General features: G+C 27.5%; 1 protein-coding gene across 1 annotated transcript in view; it reads right to left on the reverse strand.

Moving 5' to 3' along the window:
- LOC126844998 (hemicentin-1-like) overlaps window positions 1–17,097 on the reverse strand; it is a 156,612-nt gene extending 139,515 nt beyond the window's left edge. Inside the window, exon 1 of the mRNA XM_050583568.1 lies at window positions 17,013–17,097. The gene's annotated coding sequence lies outside the window, so the exon portion shown is untranslated. The remainder of the gene's footprint in view (window positions 1–17,012) is intronic.
- Window positions 17,098–19,471: the final 2,374 nt, after the last annotated feature.

Genomic DNA, 19,471 nt, shown 5'->3' on the forward strand with positions numbered 1-19,471 from the left:
AGATGTTGGTAAGGTACAATAAACATGTTTAGCTAAATAATAGGTGATAGATGACTGATGTACATTGATTAAACGTGTTTATTAATAAATCAAAATAACTCTAATAACTACGACAATTTCAAAAAATACTAGAACATAACAGTACATAAATGTAATCAGATATTAATACATTAGAAATCTCAATTTCTAAGGAATGATAACTTTAAGTGCATAAATGAATAAGAGTAAAAACATAATTTAACATTCAAAATCATAAAACCCGACGAATGTAAATATTTAAACTACGGGTATGCCATGTTTGGAATTTTTATGTATTATTTTTTTACTTTGAGTTTATAGCTATTTCAACCATATGGTTCTTATGGCATAACAAAAAATTATTTTCCTCAATAAATGTCAAAAATTGTGTATTGATCATACTGCTTGTACCTGTAGGTACTACATGTACCTGCCTTTCTTTTTTCATATACAAAAATCACTATATATACATAATCTTGTATATAGTTTATATTTTATTATATAAAAATGACGTTAAAAAAAAAATATATAAAACTATAATAACTTGATAATAAAAAACCCTTGCATACAAATGTACACAAAATTCTGGAGCACACCAGTAACCTGTTACTGGTTTACTAGATTACTAAATCAATAAAAATAATACAATATTATATATTCAAATATGTATAAAACTTTGGTCCCAACACTAAACGACGGTTATCTATATTCTACGCCGAAATCTAAAATAATTGCCATCCTAAAAACTGATAAATCCAATGATCGCCCAGAAAAGTATCATCCTATAGCACTGCTTAGTGTGCTACGAACTTTTGGAAAGGCTCATGTATAATCGATGCGGCCCAACCATATTTAATGCTATACCGATGAAACAAGCAGGGTTCAGACCAGGCCAAAACTGCTTAGATTAAATACTACCATGAACCACATTTATTTAGGCAGGCTTCCAGAAATGGCTATAGATCTATGCTTTATTTGTCGATCTGACATAAGGCCTCCGTTCCAAACTTCTCCGAACTATATGCTGTCAGAAAACAGCTTTGTTAATACACAATTTACTTAACAATAGATCATTTAAATTATATCTTGACCAGAAAATTAGCACTACAAGAACTTTAAATAGTGGACACGTACAAACAAAACCATACGCTAAATAAATATATAAATAATATATTACTGCTGGCCTGTTGTATATGGTTAAATCTGTTTAATGTTGACGGTCATGCGGCTACCGAAAAAGAAAAGAAAAACTTTTATAATCTACATAAAAAATATAGAGTAACTAGTACACATAACATGTGTAGTATCATAATAATGTAAAATTGATGCAGATCCAAATCGAGAGATAATATTGTATTTTTCCTGCAAACTATACTATTTCACATAACGTATTTTACTAAAAGTATATTTTTTTATCATGTTACGGTACTCTTATATGTGTATATGGATATTATATTATATACGTGCATTGCATATCTTCTGAACTACAAACTTCATTCTATTGTATGAAACATGGGTTTATTAGCTTTGTCATGCATTTTGACGGATGTATCGTGAATTTTAATTGTTTCTTGATTATATTACTATAAAATATTATATATTATACAATGCACTTAAATATGAATGTAGTATAATTTTAATTGACCATAAAAATGAATAAAATATTCATAAATGATAATTTTATTTTAAAGGCAAAAATAATTGATACTCTGTTTTTACTATTATTATTATTATTAAGCGTTCCTTTAATGAGTCTGGAGCTAATGTAATTCATGGCTATCCTTAGATATCAATATTATAACGCCCGAATGCGAAGGCTTACTACAAGTACTTAGAACGAGTAGATCGCGCATAAGATATCAAGTAAAAAAACCATCATTGTGTTTTATAACAACTAAAATATTAATGATATCACTGAAATACTATATAAAAAAACAAAAAAAAAACGTTCTAACAGACTAATTATTTTGCAAAAATTAAAAATAATCTTATAAAGTCGCAGCAATAATTATTTTCGTTACGAGACAAAAATGTAATATTTTGTTCTGTAAACGGCACTCAGGTTAGGCAATATTGCTACACTCGTGTGTTTTTTTGTGTTTTAAGAACTCATAGCTTAGTTTTACTAATAACTTAGTAATAAATCTACATAATAGTTTAAAACGTTGTATGTCCCATTAATTCTGTAGTGTTTGGGCAAAAAAGAGTTAAGTAAAATTTTTTATATTTTGGCTGAAAAAATATAATTTATTCGACTTGTAAATTTACTTTTAAGTAATGTCAAAAGATAAGCGTGATTCAAGCACAAATATCCAAATAACTCATATATATAAACGACCTACTATAAATTCGTTTTTTTTAAATCGGGGGGATGTTCAAAAGCATTAGTACTTGAACCAAAATTCCTAATTTTTACTTATTTTTTATGCCTCCGTCATATTAAGCAAGTTCTTTAAAATTATATACATTATAAAAAAATTTTACTGATTTTACGCCGTGGTTAATAATCAGTATTTGCAATATTATTTTAAACATTCGAGTCAAAAGTATTATTACACGTTTTTAACTTAGGTTATCTTTAGACAAAATTACAATTGAAATTTAATTCAATTAATAAATGCAAACTAAAACATAGTTGACAATATTTTGGCAAATTATAAACATAAAAAAATTGCTTAAAACTATTATGTTTATAAAAAATAGATAACAATGTTATAAAATATATTTTAACAATTTTTAACCATGTGTTTCTATAATATTGTGTTTACTGGACACCCTTTTCATTATATTCGTCATGCCAAATGCATATTATTGCCCGGGTTGTCCATTGTATTCTAATGCGTATACATTATACATTGAATGTAAATAAAGAAAGTGGGTACCTTATAAAAAAATATATATTTTTTTATTGTTTATAGATATGTCTATAAACCTACATAAGGACTTTAAAGATACTAATATTGTGTTTTATTATTAATAAAAAAAAACATGGGCGACGAAAAACCACCACTTTTTTGAAGTTGGGTAAATATACATGTCGAAGTAGATACAAATCATAAAACAGCCAAGCTCTAGACTTCAAAAATAAATTTATATCAATACATGTAACCCTCTAATCTTATCCATATGAATTGACACATAACTATGTTTTTGATAACTTCTGGATTTTTTTAATAAAACGATGTTTCCCAATTAACGATTCGTTATTCCTACGTTAATATCCTTCAATCTTCATTGTGTTTACCCTGTATTAAGATCCTTTTGAGAAGACATGCTATATAGACAATTTAAACATTGCATTTTTAAATATATGAATAACATTTCATACTGTGGAGTAAAGGAAATACTTCAAAACACACTAAAAATTGTGTGAAACTATATTACCGAAACTAAGTGTTTAGATATTGACACGACTCTAAAATAATATTACAGCACATAGCTTTAGATAAATTCGATTTGTATGCTTAATATATGTTTTCTTTAATTTAACAATAAAAACAAAGGAAGATGCTATGAATTAAGTATGTAGTTATATTTATATATATATATATATATATATATATATATGTTATACAGTTATGTTGTAGTTAGAGTTGTAATATGTTACATCATTCATATAGTATGTAATTCAAGACCTTAACGAATCAATTATTTATACTATAATATATAAATAGTATTTAATATCTATTTTATATTATTGAGCACTATTTTGTTTTTTAATAATAGGTAATTAAAAACGTAAACACGGCTTTGTCGACGTAATAAATATTTCACAACGTTATTTGTATTAGTTTGAACCATTGAGTATATATTGTAACTTTTATAGTAATTCCTAGTGCTATTCACATAGATGGAATTAGATCTTTTTGTAGATAGAACAAAAATCCTACTCAGATATATATTTTAACTACTCAGATATTAAGATCATAAAAAATATTATATTGATTAAAAAAATGTATTATACATTCACACTTAAAAATTACCAAAAACATTGTAAAAAATCTTACATTATATTATATTATTATACCTGCTCATGGTAAATGATCATTAATTAATTTTGGAGTTTTGTATTTTTTTTTTCTTGAAAATCTGCATTTAAAAGAACTCTTTATTTTAAAACCTTTGTTTTATCTTATCAATTCAACATCGAAACTAACACAAAGCAGTAAAACTCGGAGTATACAATATTTATTTATTTAGGGTTTTATACTATTTTAAAATTATTGAATACCTGAAAAAAATTAAATATTTTAAATTAGCACTAAACAATGATCATAAAGATTACAACATATATATACATATAGTTAGAAGACCAAAAAATAAAACTTATCAAAAAAAAAAACTAGCATGACCGTTTTTAATTGGATCGTAAATAAAAATAAATTAAAAATTCGTTGTTATATGTTTTACAAAGAACATGTAAAAGAGATCATTTCTCAGGCCTTGCGAAATCTCTCTTAAAAGTTATCCTTCGTTTGAACGTTGGCTATTTAACTAAATTAACCAACGTTAAGGTGGAATATATTTTCAGAATCTGTTGGCCGCGTTTGTTCTATTTTATTGTGTTACTTTTGAAAACAAAACTCTTGTACAGTACAAATATAAATGTGATAATAGGTATTGGACAATTATTTTCAACAAAACTTAGTCCAATGGGCGCACTAAATTTTCGAGACATTAGGAGGCATGTTGACCACCTTAGATTCTTCCAAGAGCTCAGTTTAACCGCAATTGATTTAAGTGAAATGACAACGCTTTTATTCCTATTATTTAGTATTAAACGTTTTTTAACACAATTGAAAAAATTATAATTTCAACTTTTTCTTAGTTAAAATTGAGTTAAAATGTATTCTTGGTGTATATTCCAAAAGTTTTTACGATTTGGACTTACAAACAATATTTGAATTATCACGATTGACTATTAGTTTGTGTGAACTATAAATTATTACTCGTCGACGCCGTAACTAGCCAAATCTTCTCAAATTATATTTTAACAAACTGTGGCAACCTTCAGGAATAAAAGCTTACACGCTGGCTTGTTCATGACACGCACCATCGCTTGTTCAATAAAAATAAATTTTCAATACCAATGGTACACTAAATATTTTATAAAGAATTATTTGAGGGTTTTTCTGTAGGCAGATTTGCGTGGTATTTGAAATATGTTTTGAAAAATTGGAACTCGACCAGCCACTTTAGGATTGCAATAAACTTAAATTATTAATGGATTCCGAAAAATCAAATCACACAAGTGTTATACTACATATGCTTATACGTCCTTTTAAACATCATATTTATGGATATAATCATCACACTTATAAGAACACATAAATATTTTTTGCAATGCCATAAGCATGTTATTTTCATGAACTTTATTCATCCGCCGACATTTGTCACTGACAAATACATTTTGTACATAAATCATCGTTTTAAAACAATTTGTATAAATATAAGCTCTTTTTAATTTATGTAACAAATCTATAACATATCGAGCGCAGCATACCAGTATTTTAAAGTATGATTTTATTATAAAAATATTACACAAAATTAATTTTCTTAAAGTGATCCACTTAATATCTAATAGGGTTTAATCAGTTATTGAATTTTATATTTTCGTAAACTTATATATTTTAACTTCCTTTCAAATAAGTTGTTTTATATCAACTTTTGAGACTTAAATGGTCACGTGTAAGAATAATTTCCTAAAAATGTTGACTGTTCGATATATATAACAAATTTTCTACATAAACCATTGGAATCTGAAATATATCTACTAATTCAAGTAAATTACTAAGTTATTATCTATTATTGTTATTTACATTTTTTGTGCTAAATAATTACTACAATAATAAAATACCCATTAAGAAAAGCTCGCTACATCGGTTCAAAAGCTTAGAATTTCATCAAATGTTCTCAGTAAAACTTTGATACGACGTGAAACACTCATTTGTGTATATTATATTATCTACAGATAGTATGTTGGTTCAACTCAAAATGAAAAATGTAAAATATTACCTTCAAAATATCCCCCTTAAGGACATCTCGGTCTATATAAAAAGTAATAATAATATAACTAATTGCATTTATTTTTCGTTAATTTTAAAACAATAATGTCATGACGGGGTTCATGTATACCACTAAAATAGGTTTTAAATTAGTGTTAGCCTATAGAGCGCAGAATTTGGCCAAAAAAAAACACTGTCAGCTAAAAAGTCATGTACCTATTAAACATTTTAAATGTTGTGCTTTTGTTATTTAAAATTTAAGTCAATGTTCACATTTCAATATTAACGATATCAACACTATTAAAATTCTACATAGATTTTTTTTCTAAAATCTTAAACCTTATTTAGTTTAAAGAAAGAACTTTAAACTATAGCTCAACTTAGTTCCGATAAATGTGCTTTATTCAATCCATAATGGTAAAACGTAGGTGTCAAAAATTAATGATATTTAAATAGCAGAAGCCAAAAACAGTTAATTTTTTTTGTAATCAACAATTATTTTAATTTCTTTACTTAAAATTTAAAAAGTTAGTTTTTTTAAATGCATAACTTTCGTTTGTTAAATTAATCAACAAAATAATAAACATTTAAGATTTAACATATAGATAGATTATACAAAAATAAATCGAATAAAATCGTATTAAGAGGGAGTCGCATCGTTGATTTTCAGTGGTAAAAACATATATAAGCAGACTGAAAATAACTCACTTAATTTTTGTTATAGATTAAAGGCACCCATTATAAAATTATAGGAAAACAATATTCCGGAGTGTGTTTTTATATATGTCATTAGAAAATGTTAAAATAGTCGTTTATTCTAAACTATGTATTTATCGTTATACTCTAAATAATGAAAATACGCACCGTCTTGACCTCCAAAATATTGTTCTCTTTTAATTTTATAATAGGTGCTTTTACTCTAAATCCAAAATTAAGCGATATTTTCAGTCTGCTTAAACAAGTTGAGATGAAAAAACATTTTTAAATCGCCTTCAAGGATGCTGTAATAGTCCAAAAAATAAATGAACTACCAAAATAGAGTCCTAGTTATTGAACTAATAATTACACATCACAATTTAACCTTTAAATTAAGATTTTGTAAAAAATTGCCTATACTTTACTCCTTAAAAACGGGCGGTGCGACGCCCTCTTAATAAGTTGATAGAATGTTACCGTTTAAAATATTGATTAAAATTAACACTTCTGGCCTAGGGTCAAGTAAAATAAATTTGAAATTTGAATTAAAAATTTGTGTATCATAAGATATTAATGCATGGTAAAAATAAAGGAAACGTCAAAAATGGTTTGTAGTTTGTATAAAAAAATCTACATATTTGTTCTATTCTTTTCTAGTTTCCGGCCTGACCCTGATTTATTTAGGTACTTTATAAATTATTCTACCATTGGTTCCACGAGTACTAAATTTCTCAAACACGCGATATTATACAACATCTTTGGGAAATACTTCAGTACTTGAAAAATTTATCTTACGTCTAACAAAATATTTTATCCAAGATTTTTTTTTGACAAATTAGCTAGGTCACAGGGGTTAAATACCAGAGCATTAGATACATGTTTTGTAGATGCTGTACTGTTAATGTATGCGGGGTTGTAAAAATTGAACTCATAAATATGATTTTGACAATATGTCCATTAGTTAATATAAATGTAAACGTTAATAATAAGAATTCAGTAATGTTTTTTTGATAAAATTACAATATTTAAGTGAAATAATTACCTCATAATCCTCTATCTAAGACAACCGATACTAACTTGATATACCTAGTTTGTTAACCGTAATTACCAGATAAAAACCAAATTAAACTGGGAAAATATTACTTTAATAGTATTTTGTACGAACTAATACCCTGATTGATACAAAAATATGATAGGTCACAACATAACCATAATAGAAACAATATGTAACACACTGTATGCTATAAAATTCACAAAAAACACACTGACGTCTTACTATGCCACCCTTCCTCTTAAATAACATCATAATTTTTAATTTTCTCAACTTATAAAACTAATCAAATTAGAAAAAAAAAGTAAGCTGAAATATGACACTTGAAAATTGTTCTCTTGATTTTATCATGATAAAAAAAATATGTTTAGCAAGTAATAAGTTTTATATTGTTATCAGTTTTATCATTTTTAATAGAATTGCTTGATTAGAACACTTTGTATCGTGAAATATCAAGAAAGGGGTAATTCAAAAGTCATATTTTACCCAATAATCTTTTTTTTAAAGTGTAAGAAAATCAGTTTTAGAAAATTAGAAAAAGGAAAACTGTTTAAGAATTATTCTCCATTCATATCTCTTAAACACATTCATTTGGTATAGCACATATTAATTAAAGATTAACAACGTTCTGATATCATGATATTCTAAATAAAAATGTAAAAAATTAATAATTATTTTTCAAAAAAGTGTACAATATTTGTAATGTATAAGCAGTATGGAAGTATCTGTGAAACGTTTAAGTTAGAGTCATAGACGGGTTTATATATTAAATAGAGTAAGAACGTGTCAAATTAAATTTTAAATAGAAAACAAACTCAGTTATATATATATATATAGTATACCGAGTGATTCTTTTGACGCCCTACACTAGTTTACTCTTAAAAAAAATTACAATTTTGTAGTGTTTCTTTTTGGAAACATCTTTATTTATGTTGTAGTACAATATTAGACAATACTTAAATTTTTATCTTTTTTAGTATTTGCTATCAACTTATAAAACTTAAGTGGCAACGTATATAATTAATTAGCTTTTTGAATTAAAAATAATTTATTGAAAAATTTGACTTGTCAAAAACAGTTTTGAATAATTATTTTTTAAGTTTTTTAAGTTTAAAATTCAGAAAGGGAGGTGGAGTGCGGTTAAAAAATACGCGCAGATAAAATTACCTTTACTCTCCACCATTCCTCCACAAATTTTAAACTTTAATTACTTTAAAACTATTTATACAAAACTGGTTATCAACCAGTCAACATTTCCAGCAAATTATTCTTAATTTAAAAACTTAGTAAAATATATATATATATATATATATGTTACCATTTAAGTTTCAAAAGTTGATAAAGCTCTAGAAAATACTAAAAAAGATAAAAATTTGAATATTGTCTCATATAGTAATATAACATAAACAAAAATATTTTCAAAAAGAAACACTATAAAATTGTAATTATTTTAAGAGTAAACTAGTGTAGAGCGTTAAAATAATCACCCGGTATACTTAAAGAAGTTTAATTTATTATTACTGTGTCAGTATTTTTGTGATGAACGGCAGTTCAACATTTAATGCGTTCAAATTACAGAAATCGATGATGTTTAAGTGAATTAAGGGTCCAGATAAATTCTATGATTATAATGCATAATTAAATGGCTGAAATGGTTTTTTTAATTCTTCTAAATAAATATATGAACTTATGTACATTTGAAAATTAAGAATTTAAATCACATACCACCGGGAACTTATGTATACAACTTCAGTGAATGTGTAGGTACATACAATACTATTTTTAGATTGTTCACTGTTACACATACATTTAGCTGATTGTATTTTATGTGGTCTATATTAAGTCTTATCAACACCAAACTGAGTGTTTTTTTAGTGTTGATGCGAAATGAAACTTGAACACGTTTAGGCATAAAAAAGTTAATTTTTAATATAATTTATAGCATTCAAGTATAAAGCATACTATGAGTTTGATAAGGGCGTAGTTAATCGCGCATCGCTTACTTTCCAAGCTATTTAACCTAATAAATTAAAAAATGGCCAGGACGTGGAGCAAACATAAAAGTATACACTATACTATTTTTATGTAATGTCTGGAAACAATTGCAGTAAACATTTACTAAAAGTAAACTTTTCCACTATTTTATGTTTCAATGACACATTAATTTCCTAAATTTTTATAGTTTAGAATTATTATACTATCAAAACTATCATGTTAAACGAATTTTTAGTATATTTCTTAATTTTAAATTATATTAAACCTGTACTTAATTTAAACAATAATTAATTAAAAAAAAAAAACATTTGAATGGATAACAACTTTCTGTAAAGCCACATTGACATTATTCCTAACAAACAACTAAGACAACTTTAATCGTTAATCACTATTTCCAATGGACAGTCGTTACAATTACATAATGCCAATCTTGTGCCTGACATTCAATTTTCCCAGGGTAGTAAAACGGTGTTTAATTATTATACTGCCATATAAGAAGACCTATCTCAAGTTTTAGAAACATATTATATAGTATAGTGAAAACTATAATAATAATATATACTGCAAAAACCGCAAGTTCTTTTTAAAGCACAAGAATTACTAGGGTAAATATGAATAAAATGTTCTTTTTTGTATTCTGTAATATTATATTTACGTTTGATTAAACCTTTACAGAGTCTGATGTATCTACAGGTTGCTACATTTGATCAAAAGTAAGCATTTCTGATTGTATACAAAAGTAAACATACATATATTTACTTATTTGAAGAACGTTTATATTTACCATACCACGGTCGATGGCTTAACATTTACAAAGAATTAGCAAATTTGTGTCCGAGAAACAAATATACTTCAACACATTTCCAAAATCTAAAGCGTACGCCTAATTGTGATTAATACTTTTTTATTTTGTTAACTAAACCGTACAATTACAATTACAATGTCTGTCAAATTCATGCATGGCCAAATCTAGTATAACTATGATTTATTTTGTAATCGTATACATTTAAAATCACGTTTTTTTATAATTCACATTCAAATTAAAATATGCGCACTACTATTTTCTGGTTCAAAGAACTGAAAACGGCAGACATTCAATTTCCAAAACATGTAAAGGCGTTAGGCGAAAATTGGCATATGTCAATAAAATATGATAAATCATCCTGTCAAATTATAGGACACATTTTCAATAGTGGGTAGTAAAATATTCTTAAGATTCGTGTTTTATTTGTAGGTTCCCATAAGTATTGGAAATCCGAAATACTCAAACAAGATATTTTTAACATAAAGTCGTGTAGTATATTATAAATCTGGAACTATATCGACAATTTTTTTTTTTTTTAATTATAGCACGCCATAATTTTAAGTTAAGAATTATGACCATTATTGTATATTAATTTTTTTTTAATTTGGTGTTCTCGATGTGGCATAGAACGTACAAACTTACTACTTGAATGCATCGGTCGCATAATTGTAAGAGCAATACCTTCTCAGCTCCGCGTAATAGCTAAGACACAAGTGTATCTAATGATTGTACTGCAAACAAACCCGCTACACGAAATAAAATAAATAGATCCGTACATAATATTATCTGAATTTGATTATTTTGTAAATAACCCGTAAACCTGAATTCCGTTAAACACGGAGTTATCAATTATTTCATAAATACTTATTTCATCCATAACCCACCCGTATCGGCATAAAGAACTTGCAACGGCGGTTCAACGTAACGGTTGTTTTTCCAGTAGGTAGCTACATGATTTCGACCGCTATATCGTAATTGAATCGAGTTCGCTTTCCCACCAACCAAACTCCAGGTAACTGAACCATTTTACATAAATTCCACGGTTAACCCAAAAGCGAATACTCACCTTTTCAAAAAAAAAAAGAACTGCACATGAATTGCCTCCAAGAGAAAAGTGTAATTAATTGTCGTCTTTGTTATAGATGTTTTTTTAATTACACATACTACAATTAGTTTTTATTTAACTTTTACAAGTTTTTTCTGCGTAATGCCTGATGTGTATTCTAATGTGTTTTAATTAATTGTTTTAGTAGCTGAAACTTGGCGAGAATTTTTTTTTAACCACCTCGTCTATGTGAAAACGAAACTTTTGAAATATTATAAAGTATTTGAATTAAGTTATTACAAAAAGTGCAAAATGATGTTTTATTTTAACAGCATACCAGCATTAATTATATTATACATATAATTCGACCCCCGGTGGCCGTTTTCAATTAAAGGCATTTAAAATCGGAAAAAAGTTACCATAACCCTTTTTGTGATGATTTTTTAAGTTTAACACAGTAGTAATACTTTTTGAATTGCATTTTTTTTTATCTATGACACATTCAAGATGCAAAAAGATATCGAGGGTCAAGACGTGTAAAACTAATTATAAATAATGATAGAATAAGTATACGAAACCATCGGATCACAAAGCGTTACAGCCGCAACATATTATTTGATTTTTATAACGCAATACAAATTAATTGATTTAAGGGATCACCTGAAATCAAACATAATTGAAGATATTAGAACAAATATCCGATAAATCTGCTTTTTAAAACTGTTCAAGACGATTAAAAGAAAACTATTTAACTCATTTACCACAATGGGCTGAAAAATACGGTTTGTAATAGCTTTAAAAGTAATTATATTAGCAAATAGTATTTTACTTTTTGTGTACCAAAATGTTTTCACAAACATATTTTTTAACAAAATATAATTTTGATGGATTCAACTGGTCAGTTGCTCCAAGGCCTTTAATTGTACCTAAGTATGACTTTTTTAAAGAGGTTATACTCTAAGTATATCTTGTACAATGTATACTCAATGGTATAACTTGATTTTCATCTGCTGATTATATTATAAAATGTAGGCGATATTTTCAATTTGTTTGATAAAAGTCACCTCCGAAGATAACGTGAGAGATTGTAGGGGCTGTATTTACAAAAGCATTGTGAAATGCTTCATTGTATAGAGAAAAACTTTATCTATGCCATAAGGTACTTATTTTTTTTTTTTTTTTTGATATCAAACACAATCAAAATTATTCGTCCGTAAATATTTATTTTTTTCATTTTCTTACAAAAAAATCTTGAGTATATCAAAAACGCTACGGCACAGATAAAGTTCTTCTCTATACATTGAGAACATTTGGTAATTCTATTGTTATTACTGGCGTCACATACTTGTCCCGCACAAAACCATTTTGATGGGAAAAACGCTTGCCAAGTCATGTAGACTTCCTAGATTTTTAATTATTTGAGAAATATTAAAAATGTATGGTTTATTATTAACCAATTAATTCTAAAAGTATGCAAATTTAGGAGGAAAATGAGTTTTTATGTTATACAACTTTAAAGCTCTATGGTGAATGAACTATATCAGATAAAGTTCTAAAACTCGTCTCAGCACTTCTACATAAGATAACCCTAATAAGACCATAAATAACAACATCCGTTCATCAGTTTTAGAAATCTGCGTGGTTAAAGAAAAAATGATCTGAAATTGTCAATCTTTTTTAATTGTAAAAATATATAGTAATATAATTTTTCAAATATTTGTTTACAGCCTATTTACTCACTGTAGAAACTTACTTTGGTCCTAGTAATAGAGTAATATAATGGTCCTAGTGCAGTTTTCTCCTACTTCGAGTTTTCCTCAACAACAACAAAAATTTGAGTACAGATTTTGTTGTATTACAATTAATAGTTTTTAATTATACTAATTAGTATTCATCTTTAATTTTATTTAAGCATATTGATTATAACAATTAATTTACAATATTATTTTAAAGAACATGTGTGTTATATTACAGTAGTAGTGATTATAGGTTATCTAGCAAATATACACAGTGTTACCCGAGGTGGATCGATCAATCCACCTTAGTGTTACCCCATATACAACAGATTTGTAAGACAATAATTGTATATGTCGTAGCCCAAAACTAATTCTACCTTTAATCTAAATTTCAAACCTTAAGTTCTAAAAGATAAATAAATATAAGTTACCATCCATTCTATTATTTCTAGGGAAAGGCTTTATGATATGTTTATGGTTTATCGGCGTTTATTGATATAGCTATCCTATAATATAATGCCAGTAATACCTGTATATAATTGTAAATTTACACAGCGCAATCTTTCCTCGTGGAAGTTAACTACTAATTTATAAAGTATTTTTTATATTGACTAGAAATAATTATAACACATAATATGAGCACTGATCGGTCTCCTGGCATTATCTAAAGAAAAATCTATAAGAACTTGGAAAGTTGAAACTAAAACTATTTTTAAAAAACTAGAGCACGTCGTAATTTTAACGTAAAAATTATATAAACATTTTGGATTTCTTTCGCGATTTAGAAGTGGTGACGGTTTTAAATTTTTGACGAGTTAAATTTCATAAAATAATTACGTCATGTATCTTATTATACGTATCTTTAATAAATAATATATTTTTTTACTTGTATCAAGATGGACCAATCTCACTTGCAGAGACTTTTGACAAATTATTTAAATGTGCTAAATGTTTTCAAAGTTTTCTTCCTGGGATTGCCATTGTTTCATACATTTATCATTATGAAGGGTATTTTATTAACACGTCTAGCCATTGTCCAAATTTATTTTTTTCGAAAAGGTGACATTTACCCATAGGTCACTCAGAAATAAAACTAAGCCAAAATTAATATTTGACTACCATAATTTTTCAAACAAAATACAGCACCAGCCACTATCACACATAACTATACAACAAAAACCAATCATTATTATATTAATATATATTTGTTTATACGATAACACATACCAAAAATATAAAATAAGTTATAACAAATAGCATATCTAGTTAAAAACAATTTTGATATTTGAATAACTAATTTTGTATTGTCATATAGGACTTATAATTGTAAATAAATATTAAAATCGAGGAAAAATAATGTTTAACAAAACCAACGCGACGCTACGCTTGTTGTAGTTTTGCGCGGGTATAAAAAACACTTAAGCTACAAGTTGTACAATTCTAAATAACGACCCCCATATTTTTTCTGGAATAAGTTTAATTCAAATATTTTACCGCGACGTTTTTTGTTTGTTTCTGAGGCATGTGTAGTTTAAGTGCAATCCTAAATTACGGTTTGTTTTTGGTAAATTATTCAAACGAGAATAAGTTTTTTTTTATTTCATGGTGTATACACGAACAAAATGTCCTACAGCTATTATTTTTCTATAAACATAATTTAACAAAACATTATTTTATTATGCAGACTATGCATATTGTTAAAACACAACAATTTTGTAGGTGAAGCTAAAAGCTATGTAAAAAAAAAAATTATAAATTACTATTTATTATTTATTAGGTGTTTGATTAGTAAAAATTAAATTACGGTTAAGTATTTTCGGTATGTACATTTGCATTATTATATAATTGTCAATTACAAGAAAATACAATAAGTGATCTATAGTGAGTTTTGTTCACACTTCTGAATGTTGAAACAACAAAACAGTCAGTATGTATTTTACTAAATACTACCAACATTTCCTAAACCAAATACGGCACCAGCCACCATCACTATAAAAACAACACATAACCGTAAAACAAATACAAATGGAATACACTGAACACAACTTATACATCGTTGCTTCTAAAGCAAACTCGGTTACTGAAATGGCAAAAATGCAAAACATCAGACTAGTAAATAAAAAAAAAAATGAAATATCTGCCAAAAAGTCGACACAATATGTATTACTTCAGAGATCATTGTATTCTAGAAATTACAAACATAATTAGATGGCAAGCGATATACAATTAATTGCATTTAAACCATCGAAATGGTTGTCACTAATAAGTTTACATTTAGCCTAAAATATATTATTGCTATGCCCTTGACCAATTTTTGAACCAAAAAATTTAATTTAATTTAAATCAAATAGATTTTACATGTCCGCCAAACTATGAATTTACCAAGAAAGCATGAAATAATCCATTTAAATTCTAAGGTCTCAACTATAAACAGCCAATAGGCCACACTCGTAAGAACCTTATCAAATAAAATCACAATAGTGTGTCTTGAACGCACTAGAATTCATTAAACATATCCAGACAATAATATTTTAAATGTGAAAGCCTACAACCAGATCTAAACGGTGTAAACAAAAACTAACTTTTCTACAGGAATCTCCTTAACCTGATTGTATTACGTTTAAATACTTTTATGATGTAACTTAAAAAAGGCGTATTAATACAATGAATGTATGCGCATGCTCTATATAACATGATACAGTTATTTATATTGTATTTTATTCGTGGATTATGTCCTGTTATAAATATTGAGTTCTAAACAACTAAAAAAAATGTTACTTCAATATTTTTCGCTATTAGCCGCTGTTTCATTATGATATTTGTGATTTTTTTATCGCCTCGTACACTATAGTAATTTTTGATAAAACAAAATTATAATATCGGGTTTGAAATAAATTACAATTAAGAGTGGAACAGGGTGTGGTGTACTTTAACGATAAAATTAATGATACAATTAGGTATTTATAAAAACAAAAAGTATGAGCTGTAGATCACACATAAAACAAAAACGTCGTCGTTGTTTTACCATTAAAGTAAAAGTACCTCCTACTACTCGGCGAATAAATAATTATATCGAATAAAACAATAACAAATAGAAATAAAAATATAATCCTCAAATTAAAAAAAAAATGCACACCGAGCAAAAAAAAAAACAAATAAATCATTATTGCGTAACGGTTGGCTGTAACAACCGAAAAGATAAATTTTGGTTTTTAATTCTTTAAAAAGGTTAAGATCAATAATCATAATATACTGTTTCGAGAGAACATAAATATTATTTTCCTTTGACCTTTAATTAATTTTTTTTTTCACTTTCATTTTAACTTTATAAAAGTATTATAAGTATCTTATGTCCATTATACTCGAGAACAATTGGGGGAGGGGGGCTGTTCACTTCAGCTCTGTCTTAATCTGTAAGAGCCCGGCGATAATTTTAATGAAAAAATAAATCGATACTTATACTAATTAATAATTTTTAAAAAAATTATTTTTTATCGGACATTTTGTTAAAGTATCTTTTTATTTTCAATTATTTATTAATAACAAATATTGGTTTTTTTTTTTTTTTAGTGAATAATCTGTAATTACAAGTGTTGTAAAAATTATCGTTACTATTATCATGCTTGTCGGTAAAACTTCTTAGCAATCAAGGTATACTCACTATATCGGAAGACAGGAACGTAGACGTCTCGTCGGGTGGCGACGACGACCACAACGGAATATATGTGCGCCACCATGCGCTGCCGGACGGCTACTGACTGTTGCCCGTCCCGTCGAAAGCTCAAAAAACACAACTTCAGTTAATTCGAACAGACAGGGCGCCGGCGCTAGTCGCTGGAGTGTGTTGTGTAGAGATGAATGTGTATACATTTAGCCATAGATAAGGCACTCATTTTCTCCTAAAATAATCGCAATTTTGTAGCTGTTGTTCTTTAGGAAAACATTTTTTACAATATTGTAAAATGACTAAATATTTGTCTTTTTTAGTATTGTTCCAAAGCTCATTATAAACTTTCCAAGCCCGAAATAGCATCGTACAATTTATTTAACTTTATAAATTAACAATAATTTGCAAAACATTTTGACTAGTTAATAGCCAGTTTTGAACAATCACTTTTAGTTATTAGAGTATAACATTTAGGACGGCAGGTATAGTGCTGCTCAGTAATGCTCGCTTAGTTAAAATAATACTTTACTTCACCCTTCCTCCCGTCTAAACTTTAAACTTTATTAACTGTAAAAGTATTTATCCAAAACTTATTATCGACCAGTTCAAAATTTTCAGAAAATGTTTTTTAATTTAATAGTTAATTAAATAAATTTTACGTTCCAATGTTAATTAAAAAAATTAATAGACCTTTGGAAAAAAAAGGAAAAAGATAAAAATTGAATATTATCTAATAGTGTAAATTGTAAAATAACATAGACAAAAAGTCTTTAATAGTCTCCAAAAAGAAAAACTACAAAATCGCAATTTTTTTAAAAGCAAATGAATGTCATCTCATTAATGAATCATCACTAACAATAACATTTTATTTTTTATTTTTTTTTTTCTTATTCAAAGCCGTTCAGATCCATCGGCGCTTCCACAATCCCTCTCCACACCTCTCTATCCAACGCTAATCTTTTTCCGTCTCTGAGTCCAAGGATCTTCAGATCTTTTCTGACTCGGTCGCTCCACCATTGTCTTGGCCGTCCTCTTGGTCTTGTTCGATCGGGCTTCCACATTGTGACCTTGTGTACTATTCTACCCTCCGCTCTCGACACATGTCCTGCTCAGCTAAGTCTTCGACTTTTAAGAACACCTACTATATCGGTTTCGTTAAACAACTCCCTTAGTTCTGCGTTCATCCTTCGTCCGTATTCGTTGTTTTCAGTATTCCTTTTAGGGCCGAAGATCCTCCTTAATATTTTCCTCTCAAATGTCATTAGTTTCTTCTCGTCTGCCTTCGTTGATGCCTACGCCCCACACCCATATAATGCAAAAGGCCTGACCAGAGCTTTATAAAGCCTACTTTTTGTTCTCCTTGATAGTAGTTTTGACTTGAACAGTGGTACCAGTGAGAAATAGCACTTATTCCCTGCTATTATTCGACGATTGATTTCCTCATGGCTATTTGCCCTTTCATTTTGTTTTCTATTGCCATTAATAAATTTTCAGGTGAAGGTTGTAAGTATTTTCGCGAGATATTATATAAAAAAAATTTCTTGGTTTCTAGAACTAATTCGAACATTTAACCGTTCCAAAAATGAAGGACGAATTATTAAGTTAACAATTTTGCCAAGAAAACATAATTTATGTGGTTTCCTTTCTCATTTAAAGATATCAATAAAATATTGAAACATAACTTGGGAGCCGAAAGTAATTCCTAAGTCGTTCAAAGACTTAACTGTCTCAACAGAAATATTATTAAAAGTATACTTAAATTCAATACTGGTCTTTTCAGATAAAATAATAATATTTTGCATTTTTTTGTACTTAGAAATAGACTATGCGAAAACCAATAATTATCTGACTGTCTCTTTGTGATGCATTAAAATCAAAATTTGAATGTATTTTTTTTTAATTTATTTTTTATTTTTAGTGTTTGATTACTGGATATTGTTTATAAATAATAAAAATAATATTGGTGAAAGATGAATGAAAGATGATGGCATCCTAGGTGAAGACCACCTAAACGAACATGGATAGGCTTATAATTTAGATTCTATTTAACAAAGAGGATGTTAATCATGAAAGTAAAATATCCCATACCTATCTAACGTATTTATTAGAAGAAGATGATCAACACTGTCAAACACTTTTTTGAAATCAGTGTAGGTATAAAATATCCATTTGGGCAACATATGAGAATGAATCGCTAGTTTTATGTTTATGAATACTTTGACCGGTCAATAACTACATAGTTTTGAACAATTACTTTTATGAAGTTAATAAGGTTCAAAATTTAGGACAGAGGAAGGGTGGATTAAAGTACGTGTATTATTTTTTATCTGCCCGCATTACTCAACTGCACTCTACCTCCCGTTCTAAATTCTTAACTATTTATAGTAAATTTATAGTAAATATTCAAAACTGGCAATTAACTAGTCAAAATGTTTTGCGAGTCGTTGTTAAAT

Source organism: Adelges cooleyi, unplaced genomic scaffold (genome assembly GCF_023614345.1).
Source record: "Adelges cooleyi isolate 19-005CV unplaced genomic scaffold, UGA_ACOO_1.1 ACOO_flye_CR_arks_rails_tigmint_CR_PRNA_651, whole genome shotgun sequence".
Taxonomy (NCBI): domain Eukaryota; kingdom Metazoa; phylum Arthropoda; class Insecta; order Hemiptera; family Adelgidae; genus Adelges; species Adelges cooleyi.